We start from the raw sequence: 15051 nt of genomic DNA on the forward strand, positions 1-15051 counted from the left end.
ACTAGTCCATAGAAAGCAAATGGTGACAGCATGTTAACATGCTGTAATGAATAAGGGTTAACAAAACTTATTTCTTACCCTCCCTAACTCACATATTATATTAATAGCTAAGAAGGTCTCTTTGGGTTTTAGCAGGGCGGGCCCATACCTCAAGATCCTAGAATGAAGGGATCACATCAGCATACTCCAGCTCTCTATGCATGCGAACAGCATCAAGTGTGTATTTGTGTTTTTAGCAAAGCAATATAAAACCCGCCTAAAGCCCAAAGTTGGCAGAAGCTGCACTTATGTTATGTCTATGAAGGCGCGAAGATCAGACCTCATAACAATTCTGTATCGTGTTATTCCTGAAGCTTCAGCACTCTCTGTACAGACATAGTTTATTAAGCAAAGCTGATATCAGAGTAATAACATATTATTCTCCTGTAAACCACAACAAACTACTAGGTTGAAAGCTAAATCAACAATTAAGTGTCGTGTGCAGAAGCAGCTAAAGGAAAAATGGTGTTCAAGCATTCAATGAGCCTATGCTAACTTAACACATTATAAAGACATATAGTAGCTATATGACAGAGGGCTGCTTGCCAAGGATCAGGACATCCGTCTTACAAGCAGGTTGCTGTGTATTAAAAAATGTAGACACGCACTTTTAAGTTTGACATGTCTTGGTAGGAAAAAAACCTTTAAATTTGTTATTCACTACTTCCAGGCAGACCTAACACTGTGTTAAATTATTACATATAATAAGGGACAACTTTCAATTGGGTGCAGGCAGGAATGTCGAGTTTAGTATCTGTTAGACCTGGCACTATTGGCGTGGGTCTCCCTTCCATTTTTTGCCATTGCCTCTTCTGTTTTTTGCCTTTTTTGGATGCTTTTGGGCACTGTGCCACTGCTGTTCAGTGCCACAGTGCAAGTGCTTCCTATGGTAAATTGATGTATGGATTAGTTACTCCATGATTGGCTTGTTTGGTTTACTTGTCAGACCCTAGTACAGTGCACTGCGTGTGCCCGGGGCTTGTAAATCAAATGCTGCTGGTGGGCTTGCTGCACCGATTGTGCCACCCACTGGGGCAGCGTGTAAGGTGTGTCTCAGGTCTGCCATTGCAGAGCATGTGTGCAGTCTGGTACTGCCATGTTGACTGGGCAAGTGCACCCACTTGCTAGTCTCTGAACCTTCCCTTTTATACATATTAGTCACCCCTAAGGTAGGCCAAAGGGCAGGGTGCATTGTAGGTAAAAGGTAGGGCATGCCCTGATGTGTGTGGATTACAGCCATTTTAATTTTTCACTATTGCGAGGTACCTGTTCCCCATAGGCCAGAATGGGCAATTTGATTATAACATCTTATAATCCTAACTGACTCAGGGTACTAGGTAGAAATTCAAGTTTAGTATGCCTGAACTCAAACTGATTAAATACATCTTTCAGTGAAGTTGGTTTTAACATTCTGTGTTTGAAAATATCACTTTTGGAAAGTAGGTATTTTCTTGCCTAACTATCCAAGCCTTCCTCTGCTAGGTTGTGTATTCCTTGTCTTGAGTTTAAATGACAGGTGCTGGGGGATTCCAGGAGACAGGGTGAGTCAGCAAAGGGCTGAATAGACCCATATACATGTAGAGCGAGGGGAGGCGAACACCTGGGGCCTGAATAGGGCTGTGCCTTCCACAATGCTGGCTCCACCTCCTGTGGTGTGGTTGATGTCCCTGGCCTACACTGTCAAAGGAAGAGAAGGAGTCCTGTAAACAAAGTGCTCCAGGACTAATGGGTTAGGTGCAGATACTCTGCATTCACAGACAAAGGATTTTGGTGTATAAAAGAGGGGACCCAGAACCCAGAACTTTTGATCACTTCTGGGAATCAAGACAAACCTTTGCTGACGAGAAGAACCAGGAAGCTGAAGAAGGAGACTACCCCTGTGCTGTGTGTCTGGGAGTTGGCCTGCAGTGGTTGCTTCATTGCCAAAGAAAGGAGAAGATGACTGAGTGTACTTTTGATCAACTTGAAGAAGAATCTTCAAGGGCTTGAACTAGAGCTTGCCTCCTGCCTGAAGTCTCAGGGATAAACGACTTCCCCAACCAGCTGCCCCCTGAATTTCTTTGCTGGGAATTGAAGTGCCTGCTGTTGTGCTGGGCCTTCTGAGAGACTGCGTGTCGCTGGGAGCTGAAAGCGCGTCGCAACGACGAGAAGCGTGCCGCCACCGCAGCAGCTTTCGTCGCATCACCGAAGAAGCCAGCCGCCGCTGCTGCTGTCATCATCGCATCGCCGAAGCCCGGCGCATCAACGGAGAAGCGTGTCGCAGGGCCAGTCGCAGCTCCAAAGATCATCGATTCGCTGCACTGCCATTGGGCGTGCACGCATTGCATCAACGTGTCACCCCGTAACCAAGACGACATTTTGTCGCATCGTACAGAAGAAGAGTATCTCAACGATATGCCATCTTGTCGCATCGCACCGGAGAACAGTAAGAAACCGAAGCATCACCTCCCCACACAGTAAGGAAGCGAGCATTAACTCCCCTCGGCAGCAGTAAGGAACCAACGCACCCACTCCCCTGTGTGTAAGGAGCCGACGCTTCACCTTCCCAGCGACCCTTTTGTTTTCTTTGCGTTACTCATCAAAGGTACATTGAGAGTAAAGAGTTGCATTCACAACTTGAGAGAACTGGGCTATTTTATACTATTTTAAGGTTTATTTTTGAGTACAGTATTCTGGATTTTTGTCGTTTGGTCTTGTGTTAAATCTATACAAAAATACTTATTTTTATAATACAACCTGTGTGGTGTCCATCTGTAGTGTTGTCACTGTATTGCTGTCTATGCTCACAAATGCTTAACATACTGCCTCTGAGATAAGCCTGTCTGCTGGTGCCAAACTACCAAGGGGGTGAGCAGGGATTATTTTAGTAATGTAGCCCCTTACCCTGACTAGAGGTAAGGGTCCCAATCTGGTCAAAGGTACCTACCTCTGCCAACTAGAGACCCCCAAATCAAACATTGGTGGTCAGCGGTGGGGATTTCGACCTGCATTTGTGATTTATATACAGTGATTGGTGTAAACTACTACTGAGTGCAGACCATAACGCGACCACATACTTTGAGAGTTTTTCCTTGGAACTTCTTTTCTAGTTTTTGAGAACTGCCAGTCATTTTTCCACCATGAGCAAGTCAGCATCCATAGCATCTGTAGGCATCATATTGGAAGAAGAGAGGACTGATACTTTCACTGTGCCTCATCTCAAAGCTGTGTGCAAGAAATTTAAAATCTCTGTGAAAGACCTCACCAGGAAAGAGGAATCCCAAAAGGCGCTGAGGGCCTGGGTAGAATCTAGGAATGCCAGTGAGCATCCTAAGGAGCCAGTGGTGCAGGCAGAGGACTTAAATGGGCAGCTTGAGGGGCCAGTGGGCCCAACCGGGGGGGAAGCACCTTCTGGGGCGGGCAGCAGTGTTTCTTCCGAGGGTTTGTCCCCAGGAGAGCCGGAGGACAGAGCAAAGGAGAGGATGCATAGGTTGGAGCTAGCTAGGTCAAAATGGATGGTCAGAAAGACATAGAGAGCAAGAGCTAGGGATGGAATTAGAGGTGAAGAAGTTAGCCTTAGAGGAAAAGAGAATGCATTTTGAGCATGAGAGAGGATTGAGGGAATTGGAACTCAAGGCCAAAAGTTTAGAGTTTCCTCCCTCTGATGGCAGCGCGCTGCCAGTTCCTGTAGAAGCAAGAGCTTACATCCCCAAAGAAGTAGTTAAAGATTTCCACAAGAATAAAGATATTGGTCAATGGTTTAGGGCTTATGAAGCTTCAATGTTATCCCACCGGGTCCATGAGAAGGATTGGGGAGTGAGGTTGTGGGGTCGCTTTGTTAGTGATGGGAGGGACACTTTGTTAGATTTACCTACAGAGGAGCAGAAGTCCTATACCTAAATGAAGGGAGACAGATTTAGTTTGACCCGAGAGTTATACAGACAAAGGTTTAGGAATTGCAGAAAACTGGAGTCTGGGTGGGATATGTGTCTTTGTTTTGCAGAGCATTGGATGGTTGGGTGAAGGGTTGCAAAGTGGCTAGTTTTAAGGCGCTCTATGATTTGTTTCCATGGGACCACTTGTCAAATAATATTTTTTCTGAGCTATGCCAGCCCCTTAATGACAGCAAGCTAACTAACCCTAAAAAGCTTGCTGAGGAGGCGGACCGCTGGGTGAGCCTTCGCCAAAGGTGGGCTGGGTCCCCAGCAGAAGAGTGGGAGGGACCAGGGTAAACAGAGGGAGTTCCAGGAAGGGCCCCAAAGTTATACCCAAGGGAACCAAGGGAAAGGTTTCCAGCCTCCCCCTGAGAAGAAGGCAGTGTCCCTGACAGATAAGCCTGTTCACAAGGGGCCCAAGACCTGTTTTAAGTGTGGTCTAGAAGGCAACTGTTTTTATGATGCTAGATGTCCCTTGTATGGGAGGACAGCACCCACTGGTGCCCCACCCCAGCAGTTGGCGGGAGGAGATCGGTGCCCAAGGTGGGTGGGGTCCGGCAGAGATGTCCCTTGTCTCTTTAGTAGACTGTGAGGTGGTCCCCAGAACCCAGCTGCCCGATAAAACTAAAAAGTACAGGCAGTGGGTGACCATCAATAGCAAGAGGGTGGAAGCTCTTAAAGACACCGGAGCCAGTGTGACAGCTGTCAGTTGTTGGCTGGTATCTGAAGAGCAGGTAGTCCCCTATGCATTTTACCCAATTGTTGCTGCTGACAACCGAGCCACTGCAAGGTGGCACAGGTTCCCTTTGAGTGGGGGGGTCTCAGGGACTCTTCAAGTAGCTGTGAGGCCAGCCATGCCTGTTAATTGTCTGTTAAGTAACGATTTGGAGAGCTCCCCTTGGGCTAAGGTGGAGCGAAGAGCTCATTTAGAGATGTTGGGTTTGCCTGAGTGGGTCTGTGTGACCCCTCGGTCTATGGCAGCCAGGAAGGGTGCTCAAAAGGACCTGTATCCTGAGAAAATGGCCCAGGTGCCTGCCTTAAAAAGAAGAGGCAGGGGGCACGGGAAACCGGCCCCTGAGATTCCCACGGCCCAGGAGGAGGCAGACCCTGAGGGGGATACCCTGTAGCCTACCGGGGAAGATATTGCTGAACTAGGAGACTTGCCTGAGCTGACCATTGCCAGCAAGGAGGTCCCTCCAGGGAAGAGTTCTGTGAGGAGCAGAACAAGTGCCCTTCTCTTGTGGGTTTGAGGCAGCAGGCTGCAAACCAGGCAGCAGGTGATCAGTCTGGATCACATTGGATCTACTGGGAAAATGGTCTCCTCTATAGTGAGCATAAGGTTGCTGAGCCTGGGTCAGCCCCTGTGCTGGTGGTACCTCGGCGCTTCAGAGCCTTTCTACTGGGGCTGGCTCATGATGTGCCTTTAGCAGGACATTTGGGGTAGGACAAGACCTTTGGAAGGCTTGTCACCCACTTTTATTGGCCCCAAATGTGCATGAGTTCAGACACTCATTGCAGGACCTCTCAGACTTGCAGGCAAGTGAAAAGAGTGGGAGGAAGCACAAGGATCCTTTCCAGCCATTCCCTGTGATCAGCACCTCCTTTGAAAGGGCGGGCATTGACCTTGTGGGGCCTCTGGATCCCAAGACAGCCATGGGCAACAGGTTCATCCTGGTCTTGGTGGACCATGCCACCCAGTACCCGGAAGCCATCCCTCTCAGACAGTGATGGCCCCCGTGGTGAGACGTGCACTGATGGTGATTTTCTCCAGCATGGGGTTTCCCAGAGAGGTGGTGTCAGACCGAGATATCAACTTCATTTCTAAGTATATGAATTCCCTGTTGCAGGAGTGTGGTTTAACATACAAGTTCACCACTCCTTACCACCCCCAAGGTAATGGGCTGGTTGAGAGATTCAACAGGACCCTCAAAGGAATGATTATGGGTCTTCAGGAACCCATGAGTAGTAAATGGGACGCCCTCTTACCATGCCTTCTCTTTGCATACCGTGAGGTGCCATTGAAGTCCCAAGGGTTCAGCCCCTTTGAACTTCTCTATGGTCACCCAGTGAGAGGACCTTTGAATTTGGTCAAGGAAGGCTGGGAGCAATCTCCCAGGAAAACTCCCCAGGATATATATAGCTAGATGCTGGCCTTCAGGAACCAAACTAGGCGATTCAGAAAACTCTCTGAGGCGAATCTGGAAGCCAGCCAGGGTGAGATGAAGCGGTGGTACGACCAGAATGCCACTCTGGTTGAGCTTCAGCCTTTCTGGTCAGAAAGTGTGGGTCATGGCCCCAGTGGAGTCCTGTACACTCCAGGATAAGTGGACCGAACCATTTGAGGTGGTGGAGCACAAAAGTACGGTTACCTACTTGGTGGACTTGCGGTCTCCCAGGAACCCCTTGCGGGTCCTGCATTTCAATCGCCTGAATCCCCATTTAGAGAGGTCCAAACTGGGCATGCTCCTAGCACCAGATGCTGAGATGGGTCAGTGGATCAATCAATCAATCAATCCGATTTATATAGCGCGCTACTCACCCGCTAGGGTCACAAGGCGCTGGGGGGAGGGGTCCGCTACTGCTCGAAAAGCCAGGTCTTGAGTTGCTGAGTTGGATGGAGTGAACCGCTCTTCCACCCTGACCCCTAAGCAACAGAAGGACTGTCACCAGTTGCTGGGACAGTTTTCTGACCTGATTTCCAGTGTCACTGATTAGTAAGCACAAAAATTAAGGAGTGACTGACAGGGTAAGAGCTTGCATCAAGGAGGAGGTCTCCAAGATCCTTTCATTGGGGGTTATTGAGTCCTCTAACAGTCCGTGGGCCAGCCAGTGGTCTTGGTCCCAAAGGCTGCCGCACCGGGTGTCACACCAGAGCTGAGGTTCTGTTTGGACTACCGAAGGCTCAATTCAGTCACCAGGACTGACGCGCACCCCATTCCCAGAGCCGATGAGCTCATTGATCAGTTAGGGGCTGCCCGGTACCTCAGCACGTTTGACTTAACGCCTGGGTACTGGCAGATTACCTTGACTGATGGGACAAGAGAGAGGTCAGCTTTCTCCACACCAGATGGGCACTACCAATTCTGGGTTATTCCCTTTGGGATGGAGAATGTCGCTGCCACCTTTCAGATGTTGGTCAACCAGGTGTTGGCTGGATTGGAAGAGTTCAGTGCCGCCTACCTGGATGATACTGCAGTGCTCAGCGCCAGTTGGGAAGAACATCTGCACGTCCGCTGGGAAGTGTTGGTGGTGCTGCGGATAGCAGGCCTTACGATCAAGGCGAGTAAGTGCCAGATCGGGCAGGGTTCCATGGTGTACTTCGGACACCAGGTTGGGAGCGGCCAGGTGGCACCCCTACAGCCCAAGATTGAGACTATCCTGGCTTGGGAACCCCCAAGCCCCAGACAGAGGTGAGAGACTTTTTAGGACTCACCGGGTATTACAGGAGGTTTGTCACAGGGTATGGCAGCATTGTTGCACCCTTGACAGAGCTGACTTTCAGGAAGAAGCCCAAGAGACTGAATTGGACTGGCACCTGTCAGAAAGCTTTTGATGCCCTGAAAGCTGCCATGTGCACGGTGCCCGTGCTCCTGGCACCGAACTTCTCAAAAGAGTTCATTGTTCAAACCGAGGCTTCAGAGCATGGTGTGGGGCTGTTTTGTCACAGTTAAATGAGGAGGGCCTGGATCAACCCGTAGCCTTCATCAGTAGGAAGTTACTTCCATGGGAACAGAGGTGGAGTGCAATGGAGTGTGAGGCATTTGCTGTGGTCTGGGCACTGAAGAAGGTGAGACCATACTTGTTTGGGACTCACTTCCGGGTTCAGACAGACCACAGGGCCCTCAGATGATTGATGCAGGGGTGAGAATCCAAAGCTGTTGAGGTGGTCCATATCCCTACAGGGGATCAACTTCACGGTGGAGCACCGCCCTGATACAGAACAATGCTGATGGTCTGTCCAGATTTTTCCGCCTTAGTGATGAGAACTCCCAGGAGGTAGGGTAGTTCTCCCCACATTTAATCTGGAGGGGACACATGTTAGACCTAACACCATTGTGGTGGGTCTCCCTTTCATTTTTTGCTGTTGCCTCTTATGTTTTTTGCTGGTTTTTGGGCACTGTGCCACTGCTGTTCAGTGCCACAGTGCAAGTGCTCCCTATGGTAAATTGATGTATGGATTAGTGACTCCATGATTGACTTGTTTGGTTTACTTGTCAGACCCTAGTACGGTGCACTGCGTGTGCCCAGGACTTGTAAATCAAATGCTGCTGGTGGGCTTGCAGCACTGATTGTGCCACCCACCGGGGCAGCTTGTAAAGTGTGTCTCAGGTCTGCCATTGCAGAGCCTGTGTGCAGTCTGGTACTGCCATGTTGACTGGGCAAGTGCATCCACATGCCAGTTCCTGAACCTTCCCTTTTATAGATATTAGTCACCCCTAAGGTAGGCCCAAGGGCAGGGTGCATTGTAGGTAAAAGGTAGGACATGCCCTGATGTGAGTGGCATGTCCTAATAGTGAATTACAGCCATTTTCGTTTTTCACTAAAGCAAGGCTACCTGTTCCCCATCGGCCACAATGGGCAGTTTGGTTATAACATCTTATAATCCTAACTGACTCAGGGAACTGGGTAGAAATTCGAGTTTAGCATGCCTGATAAAATACATCTTTTAGTGAAGTTGGTTTTAACATTCTGTGTTTGAAAATACCACTTTTAGAAAGTAGGTATTTTCTTGCCTAACTATCCAAGCTGCCTCTGCTAGGTTGTGTATTCCTTGTCTGGAGTTTAAGTGACAGGGGCTGGGGGATTCCAGGAGACAGGGTGACTCAGCAAAGGGCTGAGCAGATCTATCTGCATGTAGAGTGAGGGGAGGGGAGCACCTGGGACCTGAATATGGCTGTGACTGCCTTCCACAATGCTGGCTCCACCTCCTGTGGTGTGTCTGATGTCCCTGGCCTACACTGTGAAAGGAAGAGATGGAGTCATTTAAAAAAATATATATATATTATTGAGAATTCATGTAACATAATAACAAAGCAATATGAATACATTTGACTGAAAAAAAGACTTAATACAATATAGGCAAACCACTAAAAATTGACAATAAAGAATAAATAAAACAAAACACATGGTGTGTAGAGGTCAGTTAACTAATTACATTGCTAGTATCTGATTGAAATTGATGGCTGTCAATCATAAAATGTTATTGATATAGATATTGATGTTAATATACGTATGGTAAACATAGTGCCGGCTACTACATACAGAAAAAGAAAAAATATAGCAAATAAGAACATTAAGAGCATTGCCGTAACCATAATCCTGAAAATTAATAAGTTTGCTACAATCTACTAGTACGCCAAGCAGCCACTGGCGCACATATCTTCATCCCCAATTCTCTTAATTTTTTACCCTTGAGTTGATACAAAGCCGCCTCCACATTATGTATGCCTAATAATCTAGATAACCACATTTGAAAGGTTGGAGCCTCAGTATCTTTCCAAGCTGCTGAAATTAAAATTCTGAGTACAGCTGTGGAGATAAAATTTAAAGCTTCAATCTCAGTATTTAATTTCAATTGACTTTGGCATCCTATAATCATGAGTGTCGGAGACAAGGTTATCTGAGCATCCAGCAGTCCCGACCAAAATGTTTCGATCTCTATTTTGATTGGTTCTGGTTTTTCGCACTGATAAAACATATGGATAATGTCAGCTGGGCCTTTGCCACATCTGGGACAATTACTGTTCTCCCTCTTGCCCCAATCATAAAGTTTAGACGGGATATAATAAAGATTGAATAAAGTGTTGAGCTCTTTAATTGGAGGAGCGTAGGAATCTTCTATCCATTTCAAGGGCTCTGTCCAGGTCAATATCCGGATCCTCCAGCTTTGAAGCTCAGGCTGCCTCAGTTTTGCCCATGTCGTCCTGGGATTCCTCCAAAAACAGCCTGTACACACCGTTAATTCTAGGTTCACCCACCTTCAGATAGTCCAATATCTTACACCTCTCCATTAAGATAATTCGGGCCTTATTGATCTGATTGTACTGACCACCTGAGCATATTTATGATCTTGTATACCCTGGAGGGAGTGCCTTTGTCTTAATTCTTCCAGAGTTCTGCACTCATCCCTGACAATAACTTGCCCCAGTGTCAGAATACCTTTTCCCGCCCAATGTCTCCAGGACCCATCATTACTTAAATTAGGAAAGAGGCCAGAATTCCAAAGTGGGGTGTGGTGATTATATTTGGGAATTGCCAATGCTTTCTGAGCTGCTGCCCAGACCCCCCATATTCCTTCGAGTGTCTTAAGTCTCGACTTGCTATAATATTCCTTTTCTGTTCTCCTTAATAATACCCCGGTAGCCTCGCTGCCAAGTAGTAATTCAAAGATTGATGGAATCGCGTCTTGTCTTCTCGGGGAGTTTGAGCTGCTTCCCACTGGTTCAAATAAAATAGCCATCTGCGTAAGTAGACAGGACCAATGATAGTATCTGATGTTTGGCATTCTCAAACCACCCCTTTCCTGAGGCAGAGACATATATTTCATGGATCTTCTAACCTTACCATATTGCCACAAGAAGTTCATAAAGATGGATTCTATTTCTTTAATAATTTTCCCCTCTATTTTAAAGGGGATCGACCAAAATTTATATAACACCTTGGGGAACATAGTCATTTTGATAACATTGGCGCGACCAATTATTGAGAGTTGTAGCGTGTCCATTCTCTTCAGATTCTCCCTCATGGATTTCATAAGAGGAATAAAATTGTCTCTAATTATCAACTCCGGTTGTGCGTTGATAGTTATCCCCAGGTAAATCACAGAGTCAACGAATCTGGAGTCTGACTTGTTTATGTTCTTGGAGCAGAGCACCTGTGTCTTACCCACATTTAGACGATAGCCTGATTGTCCGCCAAATTTGCTCGTAGTACCCACTACTTCTCGCATAGCTGCTTCGGGATCAGTAGTAATGACAGCTAGATCATCAGCATATGCCAAAATTATTGTTTGAAATCCATTCGTAACTACCGGTTTAATTGCTGTGTTGTTGATTATTTGGCGTATTAGAGGATCTAGTGCGAAAAGAATGGGTGAGCATGGACATCCCTGCCTCGTCCCCCTCGTAATAAAAATCTTATCTGAACTCTCACCCATCATTTGAATTTTCGCCACTGGGGTGGCATACATGGCCTGAATAGCCTTCATAAACCTTGGTCCAAACCCCCTTTCGGCGAGCACACTCCACAGGAATTCCCATCTAACGCGGTCAAAAGCTTTCTCCTCATCTAGGAGGATCATTGTGACCCCTCCATCCCCGGCAGCATGGATATCAAACAACATGATAGCTCGTCTGATGTGATCTGTGGTTCCCCTACCAGGAATAAAACCATGCTGCCAGGGAGAGACCAGGGACCCAATGATCCGTCCCAAGCGGGTTGCCAAGATCTTAGCGTATAATTTATTGTCCGCGTTTATTAAAGATATGGGTCTATATGAACCCGGATTTTCCGTGGGCTTGCCTTTTTTATGGAACACCACTATATTGGTGTTCATCCATGACTCAGGAATTAAACCTGTATTTATAACCCTGTTAAAAAGGTCTAACAGAAGTATAGATGTTTCTTCAAAAAAACTTTTGTAGAACTCAATTGGTAAACCATCGGGGCCGGCAGCCTTCCCTGCTGCTAATTCTTGTGTGGCCTCCGAGAGTTCATCCATAGTAATGGATTGTTCTAGAATTTCTCTATCATTCTGAGCCACTTTGATCCCCAATCCTGTCCACTCAGCCATTGGCTCCTCTGTCACCAGATCTTCCTGATACAATGTTTGATAGTATCTTTTGAAGACATCTGTAAAGTCCTTTGGCTCCTCGTAGATCCTGTCCTGCTCTACTATACGTGAAATAATATTTTTCGAGGTCGCCTGTCTAATACGTAGTGCCAATGCTGTCCCAGCTTGTTCCCCCGTCTCATACATATTCCTTCTTTGTGTTTGATATTCAGCAGCAGCTTTTTCGGCTAGTTGCTTTTGTATCTCAGCTTTGATAGTGCTCACTCTTTCTAGGCTTATGGTGTCCGGCCTTCTCTCAGATATATCTTTTCTATGCTGTTCCTCCGCTGCTGTTAATTTATTCATTAATTGCTCTCTTTCTAAGTTGAGTGGTTTCCAATTACGAGAGGTGTAGCTGCTGGTTTCTCCCCTTAAGGCAGCTTTATAGCTGTCCCAAACAGAGTTTCGCGATGCGCTGTATCTATTAGCATCAAAAAAGGCCTGTGACCAGTTCTTCATATATGCTATATATGTGCTGTCTGTTAGGAGCTTCTTATCAAAAGTCCATGGTCTCAATGGTTTAGCTGGTCTATTCGAAGCTATTGTTAATAACAATGGATTATGGTCTGATATTATCATAGCTAATTTGCTGATTTCTACTGTGCATATCTCAGTGGTGGTAATCATGAAATAATCCAGCTTGGAATATTTCCTAAATGGATGCGAAAAATATGTGAAGCCTGCATTCCCTGATTCGATACTACCCCAGACATCCCTCAAACCATGTGAATCCATCATTGAGCGTACTGCCCGAAATACCCGGGGTTTACGCCCGGTATATCCTATTCCCCCTTCAAAATTTGCAGAGATATTAAAATCCCCGCAAACCACTATGGGTGCTGGCCAGCTTGCTAGCTCCTTCTCAATATGATTGAAGATGTGAGGGTCGTCACTGTTAGCCCCGTATATACTACAAATAGTAATACCAGAATTCATTTAGCATAATGCCCACCGCCCCATGGTTTCAGCCTTGAATCGTTTAGCTCCCCCCAGACCGACCTTGCCAATGATAGCGACCCCAATAATAGTAGACGTTTGGGAGGAGCAGGATAGAATCTCAAATCCCTTTATGTTTAACCAATGCCTTTTCCCCCATGGCAAATGGGTCTCCTGTATACATATGATATCTGTACGTGTAAATTTAACAAATTCCTCTAATCTTTTTTTCCAATCGTTTAGACCCCCTATATTCATAGAGCAGATCCTAAGTTTTGACATACTTCTGTTTTAGATCCTTCCTTCGGTTCAACCTTCCACTTGATCTAGTAAAGACACGTTTGACTACATACCTTGTTACAACTTTAAATCTTGATCTGATTATATTTACAATAGTATCATGAATTCTCTTTTTTTGATTTGCACCCCCCCTACACCAAACCAACCCTCCCTCCCCATCTACTTCCACCGCCCAGTCCCTCCCACACCCCTCAACCTCCCATTGAGGCATCCTGGGTCCAGCCGGATCCAGGTATGGGCGTCTGTATGGTCCGAGCACCACAATCGCTCTGAGAGCCTCCGGCCCCGCCATTGGAGACTAAAGAGAGAGCGCCAAAGCAGAAAATAGAAAAGGAGGAAAGAAAAAAAAAACATAAAAATAAAAGTTTAAGTCTATACCCAAATATTAATTAGTTTTTGGGTCTCAGGCAATTAACTAGCCCCCTTGGTATTTATCAGTTGTCTTTCCTTACAGAGTCCGATATTTCTTGCAAGTACACTTCCGCTTGGATTTCGCTGTTGAAAAAACGCGTAGTACCTTTAAAAATTACTTTCAAGCGAGAAGGGTTTTGTAAGTACACAGTAGCACCAACTTTTTCAAAAGGGGTAAAAAGCTGCCGCATTCTCCATCTTCTTTCAACTGTGGGATGTGCATAATCTGGTCTTACAAAGAAGGAGAATCCATTATGTTCCCGTTTACTGGTAGGTCGTGCTAGATCATAAATGGCTTCCCGTAACAGAAAGTTACCAAAATACACTAACATTGCCCTTGGGTATGCAGTGGATTTCTCAGCCTGTTTACGTTGTGTGAGAGGAAAGTGATGGGCCCGCTGGATTTCTTTGTCCATATCCCAGGATTCTAATTCAGGAAAGGTTTTTTTCAAAAGATTGCTTATATATCCCCTAGGATCGTTTCTCTCCACGGCTTCCGGGATGCCAAGAAACCGGAGGTTATTTCTTCTGGAGCGATTCTCCTGGTCTTCAACCTTGAACATTAAGTCTCGAATAATCCCTTCTTGAGATTTTTCTTGCTTTTGGAGGCATGCAACATCTTTCTCGAAATACTCAGTACGAGTTTCTAGAGATGCCATCCTTTCCGATATCTCGGTACAAGTACTGCCTACTTTGTTGACCACTCCTTCTAACTTCTGAACAGCAGCATGATTCCTCTCACTGTCTTTCTTTATATCCTTATGAAAGTCTCTAATAGTCATCAAAATATCTTTTAAGGAAGGCTCAGCCAATTTCTCTTTTCTTATAGCCGAGCCATGTTGTAGCTGGTTGTCGCTCCCATTTAATTCCTCTCCACTGTGCTGAGCCGGTATAGCTTCGTCAGTATATTTAGATTTATTCCTGCTTTTGCTACCTTGCCTAGTTATACTTCCCTGGTCTGAACTTTCTTCTTCGAGGTTTGACTTATTAAGCCGTAGGTTCCTTGTTCTCCTTTTCTCAAATTTTTTCCCCCGCGGGGTATTACCTTGATATGGAGCGCTGGATTTCTTGGCGTCTAAGGAGTCTGTACCTTCGGGTGTTGAACCTCGAGCAGGATTGATATTATCGTCACTAATCTCACTTGTTGTGGATAAACCAGTCTCATATATGTCTGCCTCTGATCCCTCAGATGGATTTTCCGCTACAGATTGCCTCAGCTTAGTGATAGATGGACTACGTATGGAGCTGGGAGTCTCAATATAACCAGATTGCTTTATAAGAGACTTTGTAGATGTTTCAGGGTCTAGTTCCGAATATATCATTCTATTCTCATCATTCTTAGATAGTTCAACCAATGGTGGATGTTCTAAAGCTTTTTTCGCCCCTTCCTTGGGTATAGGGCTGAAGATGCTGGATATGCTAGGCTGTAATGTAGTGTTTTGGTCAGTAGCGGTGGCTTTAGCGTTTGCTTTCAGATTCTTTATAGTTTGTAGTCGCTTGGCTTTTTTTGCCATTAATTCTGCGTCATCTATTGCTTCGGTGCTTTCGTCCTTCTCTTTATCTTTACGTTGGACTTTCTCTATTGCAGCAAGATATTTTTTATTTTTTTCCGTAGTTTTT

Source organism: Lissotriton helveticus, chromosome 2_1, assembly GCF_964261635.1.
Source record: "Lissotriton helveticus chromosome 2_1, aLisHel1.1, whole genome shotgun sequence".
Lineage (NCBI taxonomy): Eukaryota > Metazoa > Chordata > Amphibia > Caudata > Salamandridae > Lissotriton > Lissotriton helveticus.